The following is a 16,479-nucleotide window of genomic DNA, read 5'->3' on the forward strand; positions in this document are numbered from 1 at the left end:
TGACAATAGAATTTACAATAATCAAATTTTAGCTGGTAACATAAATTTCTAGAACAAATACTACAGATGGAGAAGCACAACCCTAGTAACTTAAGACTGTAAAGTTTTGCAGGCAAGGTAAACACACCACCAGGTGAGGCAGGCCCAAGGCAAGATTTATTAAAGGCACTCTCCGGCAAAGTTTCAGGGTTTAGGAGCAGGGGAGCCAGGAAAGTCGCACTGGGAGGAGGTCGGCACCCTCGGGTGAGGTTCCGCGACTCCAGAGAGGAGTCGGGAAAGTCGTCGCGCTGGGAGAGAGTCCGTGGGGTCTTTTATCGGACCAAGGCAGGGCATGGGCTCACATCCATACATGGTAAGGTATTTGGTGATCCGAGGGTCTAGGGTGGGGGCTCCTGATACTCCCGTTTCCTGCATAGGTATCGGGTTACCTATGGAGATGTGACCTGGACATACATCTTTTTGGTGGGAGAGTCAAGGGTTAAGGAGGGGGGGTGATGTGGGAAACAGAGGCAGAAGAAAATCATTAAAATTCTTTACCTACTGACAAGCCCTTGAAACAGACAGAGTGGCTCTTCCCTGGGGACTCAACTGCCCTCACCTTGAGGTTTTGCTAAGGAAAATCCTTGCCTGACTGACCCCCTACTCCAACAGGTACAACCAGGATCCTGTAAGTCTACTTTAACAATTCCTTTAGGAAACTTGATCTCTAAACTGCCAAGACAGTGTCAACAATCATTCCCAAGCATATGACCCACTGATATACATCTAAAGGGTCTCACAAGAAGGTTTTATTACTCTAATGAATAATCTTTTCCCCAGACAACAGCTAGCTCCTCAAGGTCCTGGAGACCTTGCTTCCAAAATTCCTTAGAGACTTACATCATCCCTAATCCCCTCTGTCCTCATCTATGCTGAGTCCACCCCTGCTGTGCCTTTAAAAACTCTGACTGTAATCTGGTTCAGGGTCCAAATCCCTACTCTGCTGTGTCGGGTATACGTGGGCCCAAGCTTAAGCTTGTTAAGTAAACCCTCCGTGTGATTACATTGGTGTCGGCTCCTTGGTGGTCTCTTGGACACGAAAACTTGGGCATAACAGGGGGGTGCTGGAAGATAGTGGCCCCGGCAGTCATTTCTATTGTTCCTCCTGCATTCCCGAAGCCACCAACCCAACAAAGACCACTTAAGAAAACAAACTGATTTTGTCAAATAGAAGTTAGATGTACATTGTAAAGAAAAGCACATGAATACATGTCTTATTCTCTCTAGCTGTTAATTGTGCAATATACCTCAAGAATACTGTTAAATATATTTAGGGAATAATGATATGCAATACAGTGAATCCTGTTCTAGTATAAACAGACACATAAAAGCTTGGTAGAGAGACACCCAAGTTACAAAAAGAAGTATAAATACCTGAAGAAATTGGTTTATGCCGAAAACTCAAAAAAATTTTAGAAAATGAATAATTGGTATGCCATTCATTATTCAGCAGTATATTATACCTATTTTAAAATTGACTGCTTTGAACAAGGAAAAATTACTACTTTTAGAACTTAGTCACATGATTATTGAAATAAATTCTCTAGATATTAAAATAAAATATCAAATCAGCCACCAAGGTCAAGAAGACACAAAATGTAGAAGAATTAAACTGAACATGTATCTAGATATTCAAAAACCTATTTAGTAAGTATTCCAGAAAGACAGACATGAGAAAATGCAAAGCAAAGGAAATAAAAATAAACCAGGACAAAATAGGTGTTTGTGGTTCTTTTTTTTTTCTTTCTTTTTTTTTTTTTTTTTTTTTTTTTGAAAGAGCCATTATAGTGGCAAGGAGTAAAAATGAAAAAAAAAAAAACCACAAGCAGAACAGAACTCATCCACATCTTGCTAAGTAAGAAACTTTCATTAGTATATTTAGAAACAAATTGATTAGATTGGTCACAAGGACTTTCACTTTTCTTTTTGCTGATAAGGCAGCAATCTTCTGTTAAGTCTTCTGTTAACCTTTCTCTCCACGTGAGACACAAATATAAAGAAATTAGAAGGACAAATTTTAAGTCATGTTGTAGACTGTGACATCCAAAGGCAGAGGTCTGCTAACTGCCTCTAACGGCTATGTAGAAAGTTAATTGCTCTCTGTGTAAGCACGTTTAGCACACCCGTGGTAAAGTTTTTTTCCACAGTGAAATTAAAAAAATATTAATGCATATGGAAGAATTACAAACATAAACACAGATGTAGGGCATCTGAAGGTATGTCAAGGAGAAATTTCGGAGCAGAGAGTCCTGAGGGCATCAGAATAAAGGACAGAGCGCCATTTACAACATTGTAATGTAAGTCTTGGAATAACTTAATTTACACTTTGGTGAATGGTGGTGTTGGAATTCTTCCTCAGGCAGATTGACATACAGAGCTGCGATGACTCAGCCCAGGATAGGTGATTCTAGAATTCAATCTGCTGAAGGATCCAGACTGGAAGAACAAGAAAAGAGACTCTCCCAGCTCAGCTTCAGTTTTGGCATTTGAAAAAAAGACACAAAAACATTCAACATACTATTTAAAGTTGCAGAAATACTCCATTGGTAAGATACACAGGCTCACAAAATTGAAAATGTGGACAAATACGTGTTTATTATCTGAAAGAAGTCCTCTTTGCAGCTATAACTTAGTGTCTACATTCCTTTTAGAAGAGATACTCAGACAAGTATGCAGGTAAATAAAACACAGTGTTACAGATCTAAGATCAAGCATGGTCAGGTGCACAAAGTCGGGTAACTTCTACCTGGCAAACTGAGAATCATGTAGTAGGTGTCTGAGCCAAGAATTGTCATCCAAGGCCCTCACCAGTCAGATGGAGAATGGGGGAGAAACATCATCCCAGGCCATGAAGCAGTGTGAATAAGGAGCAGTGAGGAAAATACACCAGGGCACAAAGGGAACTTCACACAACTTGGATCACTACAATGCAAGACAAGGCTAGTGAGCCTTAGGAGCAAAGACAAAATGTGAAGTGGTCTGTGTCTATTGCACGGGCATGAGATTCAGGAGAGTTTTATGGTTTTTAAGCAAGAAGTTGAATGTTCAGATTGACTTTTTAAGTGCCTCTAGGACCAATTACTAGATAGAAGAGCGAAGTTTGAGGTAGGAGGCAAAAGGCTTGACCCTTACTCCCTTACTCCTTTGTGATGTGACTGTGGGTTCAGGGAAAGAGCTGAGATCGCCGGCCACTTTTATAGACGGCTTTCCTAGGAGCAACGGCGAGAGCAGAGCTTGAAGAGTAAGTGAGAACAGAGAGAATACACCCATTACAGTAACATCATGTCGGGAAGATTACCTTACAGTCTCTCTCCCAAAGGGTTGTGGCAATAGGTGTCTTTACAACTCTCTGTATGGCATTTTATTCAAAGACCCCATCACTTAAAAGGCACCCATGAGTTATTAAAGGGCTGTAGGATGCCACAGGTTCCTAATAGTCTTCCCACATAATTTTAATCTAACAGTTCTCAAAATATGATATCCCTGGACCAGCAGCATCAATATCATCAGCCAAATTGAAAAATGCAAATTCTCGGTGGGGTTCATGATTTGTGTTTTAATTTAGCCCTCAAAATTAAGTAATTCCTCAAGATGATTCTAAAGCATATTAAATTTGAAAACCATGAGTCTAACTCATTCCAAAGATCACATCAACAGATAAATTAAGTAGAGGCACAAACTGAGGCCTAGTATCAACCCACTCAAGGTGTTATAATAATATTTTTTCATCAACGGGACAATTGAAGTTGTTTGTGAATATGTATATCATATATTAAGTCAAATTATAGGACATCACACAGCTTGAGCAAAACTTGCTATTTGCAATTTCAGACACAATCAATTCCATGAATATAGCTCGGTTATAAAAAGATACCTTATTTATATTTTTTCACATCTATTTTATTAGGAATAAAATCATGGTAATCTGCTCTATCATTTTATTAACCCTGGTTGTCTTCAAAAAATAAAAAGAAATCAGATTTATTCTTTTTCTGGGGTTTACTAGGAAAACATACTGACATAATAGTTTTCCTTTCATTTTAATGAGACATTACCACTGTATTACATTACTATCTAACGTATATTGAATGTTACCATGTGCCAAGTACTATTTCAATCCTCAGAAAACTCTATAAAGTCAACAGAATTATCATTTACATTAGTATATAAGGAAATAGGGGCCCAGAAGTGATAAGGAATGCACACAACATTCTTCACCTAGAAAGTAAGAAAGCCAGGATGATTGTTCCAGAATCCACAATAGTGGTTTTTCTAAATAATATTTAAAATTCTTTTTTGTTTGTTTTAATTGTTTAAATGTATAGACAGAGAAATTCACCATCTTTTATGGGCCAGTCACTGCTCACAATTCATTCTATTCCTTCACAACAGTGGTTCTCAAAGTGTGGTCCCCAGACTTGCTAGCAGAGTCAGCATCACTTGGAAACTTGTCAGTCTACCCCAGTCTTATCAAATCAGAAACTCAGGAGGGGATGAGATCCAAAGCACAAAGTGCTTGTCATATTTGTTAAACTTAACAACAACAGTGATAAATCAGGTTAATAGTCTATATGCTTGATATGCTGAAATCAAAGTAGCACTTAACCTGTGGTGCTCCTCCCCAAAACTCATGACCCAGTCTAATGATGAGAAAACATCAGACAAATCCCACATCTACATTCTACCTGGCAATTATTTCTCAAAATTATCAATGTCATCAAAAACAAGAAAAATTGTTACAGCCAAGAGGAGCCTACCAGACATATGAGCTAAATGTAACCTGGTATCCTAGATAGGGTCCTGGAACAGAAAAAAGATATTGTGTAAAAACTAAGAAAATCTGAATCAAATATGAACTTCAGTCAATAATAAGGTACCAATTCTCGTCTATTCAGTGTAGAAAATGCACAATAGTAAAGCAAGATGTTACTAGAAGAGAAAATCAGATTGGGTTATGTGAGAAATCTACTGTCTTCACAATTTCTCTACAAATATGAAATTGTTCTAAAATTAAAATAAACAAGTAATGAAGTAATAATTCAACTTAAAAGTTAGAGAAAAAATAATATATCAGAATAGACTTCAAGTATGGAGAACTCAATTACAAACAAGAACATGAAAGACTGCTTAGAGAAGAAAAGCAAAGGCATACAATCTTTGTCTTTAAGATAAAGATTAAAATGGAAGAAATCAAACCAAAATGGACAAAGATAAAAATATCACACCTATAAACAATATTGGAAATAGTGTTTCTAATATTGGAAACAAGTGATCTGTAACATGAAACTGATGAAGACATCTATGAACATCTTTGCTTTTGTTAGTAAATTTTAAAAATAGACAAAATGGGGACATCCCTGATAAAATTTGATTTTAATTAGTAGCAAATACAGAGAAAACATCAAAAACATTGTTTTGATTATATTTCCTTTAATGATTATTGAATATTATATTACCACATTAAGAAATTTCATAATTTAATAACCAATTAAATAATACTATACCCTTTAAAGAAACTTAATAAGCTATTTAGTACTTTATGGAAAATAAGTTTCAGATTTGACAGTTTCAAAGGAGAAGTCTATTAAATATTCAAAGAAAAATTGATATTTCAATTTCTGGTGATGTTGCAAGTGACATTCTCTTTTGTTCCAGTAGGAGGAGGTAAGACCTAAGAATTTTAAATGGAAGCATCAAAGAAGAAACATTGAAAGCTAAGGCGAAACCCAGACCTTAAGATTTAATTCCACACACCTTTGTCAAACATACTACAAGTCTTGATGCAGTGCAAAGTTTCGCTTTCTAGGTTAGGTGTTTTCTGACCATTCTAAATAAAGATGTTTAAATTTTGTGTCTGGGGAAGAGTTGTGGTGACAAAGCAATGTTCAATGAATGGACTAGAGGAAATTACAAAGTATTACCTCCCCTCCCTCCCACTTTCTTCTCCTCACCTTCTCTCTCTCTCTCTCTCTCTCTCTCTCTCTCTCTCTCACACACACACACACACACACACACACACAAAGCCACGGGAGACTTAATCCCCTCTGTACCTTCTAGGATTTGAGAAGGGACAATACATCTATTTTTATTTCGATTCCTTTCTTTTCAAGAAAGAAGTATCTCCTTTGATCATTAGGTGTCACCAAAGAGCAACATAATATGCTCAGATAAATGTAAAGTAAGAGAAAAGCAGAGCAAGTCCTGTAATAAATCATCTTTAATTAGGCAGGCAGGACTGGACTGAAATAAGGTTAAACCGATTTATTAAAATTTCCTGAAACATGACCTGTCAATCACCGAAGATCATAACAATACTTCAGTTAAAAATTCCACAAAGTCTATAGAACTTTATTATATAAATTATTTTTTTAAGATTTTATTTATTTATTTGACAGACAGAGATCACAAGTAAGCAGAGAGGCAGGCAGAGAGAGAGGGGAAAGCAGGCTCCCTGCAGAGCAGAGACCCCGACGCAAGGCCTGATTTCAGGACCCTGAGATCATGGCCAGAGCCAAAGACAGAGGCTTAACCCACTGAGCTACCCAGGGGCCCCTAAATTATTTTATGTTTGCTAAAAAATAAGCATTACTAATTTTAATTTGTCTAAATATTTCTATCATCAATGGATCAGGTCCTAGATATTTAAAATCATTAGTTACTAGATATCAAAATGAACAAATGAATTTGTTACCTTCATGAATGCCCTTACTTATTTTCCTGAGTTTATGTCAAGGCTATGGGGTTAGGGATGAAGAGCTAATTCCATTTCAGTTCCATGTCTATTTCAAGTGCTGCATGTTGCTGATGAAACAGTGATGTCTGTCCTTGCCCTTTAAGATCTCACAAATGAGAAGAAAAGACAAAAGTGTGAGTGAGCAAGTAAAATATGGTGCCGATAAAATACAATACTGCTCACATAGGAATTAAACACTGTCCAAAAGACTCAAAGAAGGGTCACTTAAACAGTGGAAGGGAGGTGATGACAAAGCAGGTGTAGGCCAGGAAGAGCGGGGAGGTAGCGCAGTAACAGAACACGGAAATAGTCCATGTGAAGGAAACGAGGTGACCAGGGATAGAGGAGGAAGAGCTTCATGCATTCCTGAAACCAGAAGAAGTTTGTTTTGGATGTGTCCTTCAGAAAAGATGAAGAAAGAAAAGATGCTGGTTGGCGAAAGTGGAGCTGAAGAAGTCAGCAATGCTCATATCATGCAGGGGTTATAGGTGAGTTTAGGTGAACAATTATCCTATAAGCAATGGGGAGCCAGTGGAAAAACAGGTACCTTGATCAGCTTTGTATTTTGAGAGACTCATTGTTGCTCAGGAGTGGAACACGGATCAGAGAGGAGCAACATTAGAGACAGTGAGAAGAGTGAAGAGATGACCACTCCAGGGAGTTGGTGGTGGCTCACTGTAGAGAGAAAAATGGAGTCTCTCATGTCAAGAAGGGTCCCGGGTCAAGCCATGACACAAGTAGTTAAAGGTTCTGCAGCTACCATATATTTCTGGGGTCAGCATCAGCTGATACCCAAGCAGAACCGGAGGAGGTCTGCAGGGGCCTGAGATTCATTAAATCCCTTTAAAAATGGGAAGTTGGGCAGCAAACTGTCAGACTCTTCAGATGCAACTTCTCTGCTGACCACTTAAAAAAAGGCATCTGCCACCCAAGGCTCTGCCCACTTGCTCTCTGAACAGAACCAAGATTTTTCATTGCTTGACCAAAAAAAGCAGTAAGTGCCAAGAGTTGACCCAGACCCAACTACAGAGGTCTTATCTCAACTGCCTGCCCACAGACTGAGTCCACCTTTGGTTCGTTAATTTCCTACACCCTTCTGTTATGTCGTTGGCTGTGTGGTTTGTCTTACGCCCCATTCTGTGTGCTGTGTTAAGAAGCCAAGTTCAACCGCATGGTGAAATATCATTGAGTTTGGGATCCTGAACCTGCTTTATAATTCTGATTAACTTTGCTTTATGTCTGAATAAAACTGATGTTGTAGAAAGACACAACTCGTGTGTGTGCCTTTGTAGCATGCTCAGGACCCTCACCTAGACCTGGGACATTTGGTAGGTATGCTCAAAACCATTTAGTGCTAGATTGGTGGTTGGGGAGAGAGATAGAGGTGTCTGAACAGAACAGTTGGAATGATCTAGAGAAGCAAGAGCTAGGCTTAGGCAAAAGGTGGTATGTTCCTTTTAGACACCGAGTTGGACATGCTTGTAAGGCTTTCCTGATCTTTTCCTCAGAAAGATGGCTGGGTCAATGAAAGGCTCTGACATCCACATTTGTGTTATTTCCCCTTTCCTTCATATTCTTTCTGCAAAGTTCAATACACGTACTCCTTTCTGAGCTTTCTTTCATCTGTCCACTTCTTTCCATCCCCGCCAACATTATTATTTAAACATTATCACCTCTTATTTGGATAACTTCAAAGACTCTGAACTGGTCTACCTGCTTTCACTCCTCTCTGAAGCCAGAGTGAGCTTTTTAATGTATAAATCTGATCTGGTCACCTGCCAACATAATCCTACTTAAAACCTTTCAATAGCTCCCCGTTGTTCTCAGGATTAAGGCCAAATCCTTAAATTAGCCTACAAATCCCTGAGTGGCCAAGCTCCTATATGGTACATCCTCTTTCTGCTTCCCATTCCCCCAATCGCCTTCCCTCCAACAAACCACTGGTCCTGTCCATCCTCAGCTGCCTCTTGATCTTCCCTCAACAGGCTTTGCAGGTCATACTCTGTTTTTGCCAGAAATGCTCTTCAATCCTCTTTTCAACTCTTTCATCCCATTGACTGCAGCTGTAAAAGCCAGTTCCTCAGGAAAGACGCCTTGACTGACCTGTCTAAATCAAGCACCTCTTTCACATCACCCAGAGCACCGTGCACTTCTCCTTTGCTGAACTTGTCAGAATTGCACTTTTGCATATGTTTATGCTGATCGTGTCTCCTGACCCACTAAGTGTCAGCTTTCATGAGAACAAGACTGAGTCTGATTTTAACTCATCTTTGGGTTTCTGGAACCCAATCTGATGTTGGAAGATGGTGAACACAGACTTCTTACTTGTTGAATGGAGCAATGAAGCAGTGAGGTACAGAGCATACTTTATAGACAGATGTGAAGCTTAAGAAACAAGTCTACATGGGTCATATGATTCAGGTGTCTTTAAAACAAAAATAATATTCACAGTTATGGAAGTGATTCAGATCACTCAATGAATGCACGGAGAGTGGAAAAGAAATAAATGTAGGAAGGGAGGGAAGAAGGAAGAAAATCAAGGCTTGTATTGATCACTATTCTCAGGTGCTGACAAAAAAAAAAAAAAAAACAAAAAACCTATTCTGTGTTTAAGCAGCAAAGAAATGCATTGAAAGATTTTTAGTAGTTTACAGAATTTGGTTCAGTGATCCAAGTCTAGCACTAGACAAGAGCAGTGCTAAAACCTAAAACATGGCATTTCTTGGGAAAACGCTGAGGGTCATGCAGTGTTTGCCAGTCCCCTGAGGATTTATAGTTCATATAGACCATATTAGAGGATAAACACCAGAAGTTCTACCAACACAGCCAGCAAAGAGCTAGAGCCCTCATCCATCATCCTCACTAAGAGGTTAATTCCCCAGATACCCGCTTCTTCGTGTTCGCTGAATTTCCAACTGTGGTACCTTGAGAGTGAATTGGATGGGCAGAACCTACGTCACATGCCTTGCGGTAGTATCTAGGGAGGCTCACAAAGCAAATTTTTAGGTTTCCATCATGAGAAGATGAGGAGTCATGAGAAATTAGCAAAATATGGAGATGGCATTCCAAAGAAGTTGAGTATCACGCATACATAAGAAATATCTCCTACAATGGCTCATTTAAAAAAATAAAAATAAAAATAAAAACTCTGAAAATATCAATAGATAAGAGATGGTTAAGGAAATATAACCAGCTCAGGAAACTAGAGAGAGAAGAGGAAAATAAGAAGGATGCACTCTTAGAGATGACATATGAAGAGGGTGTTCTTTGAAAATAGGAGAATTTGTGACACAACTGCTGCATAGAAATTTAGCAGGATAGGCTAGAGTATCCATTGGGAACCAAACGGAAGAGGTCATTAGTGACCCCGGAGGAGGCTATTACTGGGGATAATGAGGCAAAGGGTGAATTTATAGTACATAAGGAATGGGAGGTAAGAATGTAAGCACCATAAGTGTAGGACATCATTCCAAGAAACTTTTGGAACCCTAGCAATAAAGTGTGGGATTAAAGAAGACTCTGTTGCTGCTTCTTCCAAAGAAATTCACAGTCCTGGAGTGAGATACTTGTGATAAGGACAAGCATGAGAGGTTAAAGAGGTTCAAGAGGAGAGACACCTAAATAGCCTTAGGGATTATGGAAGCTTTAGGAGTTTAAGCTGGAGAGTGATATTTTCATATTTAGGCTTTAGAAACATCGCCAAAGCCACACCATGAAAAAGTCAAATCCAGTCAGGAGGTTACTCCAGCAAATGGAAAGAAAGGGAGCCTGTGGAAAGGTGGGAAATTTACATTGAAGAGAATGGAGAGGAGGCTGATTTGCAAGAGAATAAACAGTAGCTCTGATAAATTTGTATTTAATTGAATGTAGGGGTTACTGAAAAGTGATGAATCAAAGATCCCTTGGCCTCCTGAGGACATTCATTGTTAAGAATAGCATATTTTCCCTTCCCTTCCTCTATGATCCTCGGTCTTGTTTCTCAAATTCTTCCTGTCAGTGAGATCATATACAAGATGAAAACAGACAGGGAGACAAACCATGAGAGACTCTTCATCTCAAGAAACAAACTGAGGGTTGCTGGTGTGGGGGGTGGTAGGGGTGGGGTGGCTGGGTGATGGACACTGGGGAGGGTGTGTGCGATGGTGAGTGCTGAGTGTTGTGTAAGACTGATGGATCACAGACCTGTACCCCTGAAACAAATAGTTCATTATATGTTAATAAAAAAAATATTGTTCCAGAAATATCAGTATTTCAAACATGCATTCTGATTTCTCCATCATAACTAGAAATATGGCAAAAACCCATGGGAGGTAAAAACCAAGAATCAATTGAGCCGAACTCATTTTCTGTCTTGGGTAAATATATTTTGATTACCATAAATTAAGGCACTTGCCAATCTTTTTAGGCTCCAGTTTTTAGGCTCCAAAATCTCTAACGATAATGATGAAACATCAATAAATTACCCAACTATTTGCTCTTTTATCTTGAACTTATATTGTCGAGCATTACTTGTTTTTATCAGAGAGGAAAAAAAAAAAAAAAGAATTACCAGTCTTTGGCTTTAATTCCAATGGAATTTTTCTGGTCAATTTTGTATTCCTTTCCCTTTTGCTAGCCCTTTCTCTACCTCTGTGTTTTTCTTTTCTGGAGTCCTAAAGAAATGGTCACTTCCAGTTTGGCCTGGTCTTCCTACTGCCCTACTCCAGGCTGAGATGCAAAAACAGGGAGAATTAAGCCTACTTCTTATAGCAACCTATGTGCTTGGTCCAATTACTTATTTAAATAGATCAATGATAGATTGAGAGAGAGAGAGATTGATAACCAAGCCACCAAGGCATTGAAATTCACTGTTGGCTTTCACTAATCCACTAGTCCACTTTGCTGGACAAATAAAATGTAAGCTCTGGGAAGGCTAGGACCATGTCTGTCTTGTTCCTTGGTATTTCAACATCACCTACAATATGTGCAATAAATGAATGGATCAATAAATATAAGCTAAATTTAAAAAATAGTATCATAAAGAGGGTGCCTGGCTGGTTCAGTTGGAGGAGCATGTGATTTTTGATCTCAGGGTTATGAGTTCAAGTCCCACATTGGGTGTGAAGATTACTTTAAATAAATATGATTTTAAAAAAGAACAGTATCATAAAGGATACAGTTTTACTAACCCGGCTGATTAATATAATACATGATTTTCTTCCTTAAATTTCCATTTATTTAACATGCTATATTATGCTTTATTAAGATGTAATTCCTCTTATTTCAAGTGAATAATTTAATGTTTAAGAGGATAGGTTCCAGAATATTTCAAACTCCCGTATATTTTACCTATTTAATTTTTTTAATCACTGTCACCTGAGAATTCAGGGGAGTGTGAGGATGTTACTCATTTCTAAGAAGAAGACTCAAGAGATATTAACAAACCAGATGAGAAAAGTATGTGTCCTTGAGTTGTTGAGTTATGATGTTCTTGTATTTGAATGCTTTCTCTTTTCCACTGATAAAAAGAAGTTATTATTGCAAATATAGTCATTATATATCATGGTAGTGTTACCTCTAAGACTGCATATCTATGTCAAATCCTGGCTTTACCACTTTCTATCTTGCCATGGACAAGTTGTTTAACCTCTCTTAGGCTCAGACTCCACATCTATAAACCAGACATAATTTCATTGGCTGTTGTAAAGATTAAAAATTATAATTTATATAAAATACTTGGTACTTTATTCAACAAACATGTATTATTATGCTAATAAACAATCTAATGGGGTTTCCTTAGGCTCATGAAAAAGAGTACAATATAATCATTAAAAACCTTGGAGATTTTCCAATAAAATTTCCAGTACACACATACACAGACCCAGACACATGACTGATTAGTACCAATATAATCTCTGTATTTATAGACCATACAAATATGTCATAATGTGTGTGAATTTATGTCACACATAAATTATATACAGATGATATACTAATATACATATCATATAAATTAACCTAAATTACTTTCATCTAATGCCTAATACTGATATTCTTATGGAGACTTAACAGGGTGTAGTGGTGAGTGTGTAAAATGAAAATCATACCCTCTATAAAGCACATACTCACAACCCAATATCTGTCAGTTTAACCCTGTAGGAACGTAGACCCAGTTTTTTCAAGTTATCTCCTATATCAAGAGAGTCTACAATTACTGAATTACGTATGAATGTTTTTAATGTTGCAAACATTTGAACGTTTCAAGTGAAAGAAAATTCAGCCTTTGGGATACTAGTTAGCCAGGTCAGATACTGTAAGTGTGCTGAGTAAGCCAGAGGCTCAAAAATTTATCTTCCCCATGTCCTCTCCTTCCGCCTTCCCCCCGTGATTCCCACTCCATATGTTCTGTTCTTCTGAATTCCACATCCTCTCACATATTAAATTCCCTTCTATTTCCATCTCTGATATTTTCTAGTTTGAGCCCAAAGGGATAGTAAGCTTATTTAGGGTCATTATGACCATTTAGCCACACACAAAATTGAATACCTGATCTGCAAAGAGGTGGTTCCAAAAGTGTATTTTGAAGATGAAGTCTCAAGGGAACAAGGAATAGATTTTTTTTAAAGATTTTATTTATGTATTTATTTATTTATTTATTTATTTGAGAGAGAGAGAGAGAGCATGAGAAGGGGGAGGTCCAGAGGGAGAAGCAGTCTTTTGAAAAAAGGAATGAGGCTGGTGGAGATCAGTATGGTAAGATGGTCAGGGAAGAAGAAAGCTGTGAAGGTCTCTTGTGAGAATGAGGTGTCAGCCACACAGAAGGCATTTGTTAAATGGCAAATGTAATTCCCTTTGTTACCAATTTATTTATGACTTCAGGTAACACAGTCTTTCTGTAAAATTAGGTCTGTCTGACACCAGGGTAAATAACATTTTATAAAAGAATAGATTTGATCACAGGGACTCATGCTTCAAAGGTTATTACTTTTTTATTTTATTTCCAAGTTCTGGGATTAAGTATATGCATGTGAAATAGTATCTCTTTGGTTTTAAATAAATACTAGAGGGTTATTCCTGTTTATCTACCCCCCTAACAAAGTCTAGAATCTAATTCTGAGTGGCCAATTTTTTGGCCAATTGCACAACTCAAATTTTAATTATGGTATCATCAATTGGGTTCGTCTTTGCAGTTCGATTTTATAACAAAATAGTTAAATTGTCTTCATAGAATGCTGACTAGAGCTTGCTAAGATTACAGTGAATTACTTCTCTTATCTAATTATTTTTTGTATCTCCTCTCACCTTACTTTCCTGCTCTGTCTCTTCATTGGCTAACACATCTACCAAGTTTCAGGTTGTTCATCATTAAATGACTGAATCATTGAATAATTCTGGTTGAAAAAAGTGGCATGCACTAAAGGTGGAAAATATGTGAATAGCTATGTCTGCATAGTATTATCACATTCGCTTTACACCTACAAGCTCAAATCCGTAATTATGGATTGGTAGTTGCTGTCTCTGAGACACAAAAATCATGGTATATCTCATTCCAGGAAATGTAATACTTCCAAGTTTTTAATATATTTATTTCCATACCTGTTTAGAAATATTGCATCTCTATTAGAAGCAACATACTAAGAGGGTGACAAGAATAACTAATAATGTTTAACCCTTCGGGGAAAGAGAGAGAGAAGGACCAGGAGTAGGAAGAAGAGGGAGAGGAAGGGAGAAGAGGAGGTCTCATTCAAGGAGAAAAGGGAAAGTCTGAAGGCAGCTTTCACAGAACTGATCATTACGAATGTTACAGTTCTTTAACTACCTTAAGAGAAGTTCAATGTGCTCTAACAGTTGAAAGTGGGCATAAATTCCTTCCTACTGAAGCAATCAGGGAGATGAGAACACAGCAGTCTTCAACAGGAAAGGAGTGAGGAATGATGAAATTAAAGTTCTTGAGCACCTCCGCATTCATGAAAGGTTTCCAGAACTTACATTTTATTTTATTTCCCTTCCTCTGTATAACGACACTCAGAGTCATCATTACCTCCGATTTTCAGTGGAGATTCATCACCTCTCACTTCCCAAGCTCACACACACAGTGAGTTTTCTCTTTTTCAAAGACTATTATTTTCTCAAAATATCTTAATGAGACACCACAAAATCACATCCCGTATCACTATAGGAAATTGAGACCCCTCCAGAATATTGCTGGTGGCTTTTCTAAGCATTTTAAAATCCTTACTGTGAACTGTTGTTGCTGGCGTCAACCCCTGGTGATTGCATCAAACCTTCTTCATGCTGGATTCTTCTTATCTTACTATTTTCATCCAAGCATGAACACATGCTTCCTCGGCTCCCAGAGATGTAAATTACGCAAGGTTGTTGGCTTTGTCAGAATTCCCTTACCACTTAATAATGTCAAAGGGGACTACAGTGCAGAGGAGAGGAAAAAAAAAAAAAAAAAAAAAACCTCTGACACTAGGTTATCATAAATGACCCTGCCATCTATTAGGTAAACTCCAACAAAGTCTTTCACAAGACTTCATTTGTCTTGGCACAATCAGCTGTCATATGCTGTTGTTTGTCTCTTTTGAAACCAGAGTTACTCACCACCTGTCATACTTCGCTGGACTCAAGGCCCCAGTATCCTTGTCCTAAGGTGCCTAATGGAAACCATAAAATGAACTAGCATCTTTCTATGTTTTTCACCCTTAACAGATACTCTTTTACATCATTATACAAAACAGTTCAACACCTCTTTAACCTAAACCTGACCAGTCAAAATTTTCCTAAGATTTTACAGAAGTAAACGAAATTAAATATTTTGGGGAATGACAAAGGAAAGAAGAAATGTCTGCACTTAATTTTATATGAAAAACAACTATGGCCTCTATGGAGCTTGATGCTGAACTGAGGTCTGTGTTATTTCGGATCTCATTCTTTTTTCATTAAGTTACTTCCTTCACATGACGGTAAGTATATTTCAATAGTTTGGGAAAGAATCACAAGTGAGGCGGGGACCCAAAGGTACGTTTGAGAAATAACAGCTGACCAGTTGAATGACGCACAGGTTACATTAAAAACAGTATTGTGAGAATTGGTTGGAAAGATAATTTCAGTTTTACTCCATATGTGAATAATTAAAACTGAAATATTTTGACATAATTTACCAGGTGCCATGTAATACAGTGGCACCTTAAAAAAAAAATTAACTAACTTAGTGGTGTAAAACCCAGCAACCTGGTAATCTAGGAACATTAGGTAGATTACAAAATTTTTCCTAAGAAAATAAAAATTCTATAACTATTGATTGTTTGTTTGCTTATTTCTAACAAAACAGCAATGGCAGAGGTTTCTCTGAAGTTTTGGACGGTATTAAGATGAAGACCATGTTGTTGACCTACTCTGGGAAGGGAAAAGTAGAAAAGTTCATCCTGACCTTTTATGTTATTGGGTATATTACGCTGAATTAAAAGAATACAGTTTCATCTCCAAATGTTGATATTGTATTAAGAGGTCTGAAAGAACCAGAAAATTACTAGCTGAATGCCACATGTAATACCTTTTGTAGCCAACAAAATAGAAACTCGGGAGGATACAAGAAGCTGGATGTGAAAGTTCCACTGCCTAACGTAGAATACGGAGCTGTATATCGGTTGTTTCCAAACCGCCAACTTGGCACAGTATCCGTTCATCCATGGACTCCTCTGTATCCGTTCATCCATGGACTC

The sequence above is a fragment of the Mustela putorius genome, unplaced genomic scaffold, assembly GCF_011764305.1.
Source record: "Mustela putorius furo isolate JIRA1106 unplaced genomic scaffold, ASM1176430v1.1 tig00000430_pilon_pilon_pilon, whole genome shotgun sequence".
Taxonomy (NCBI): Eukaryota; Metazoa; Chordata; class Mammalia; order Carnivora; family Mustelidae; genus Mustela; species Mustela putorius.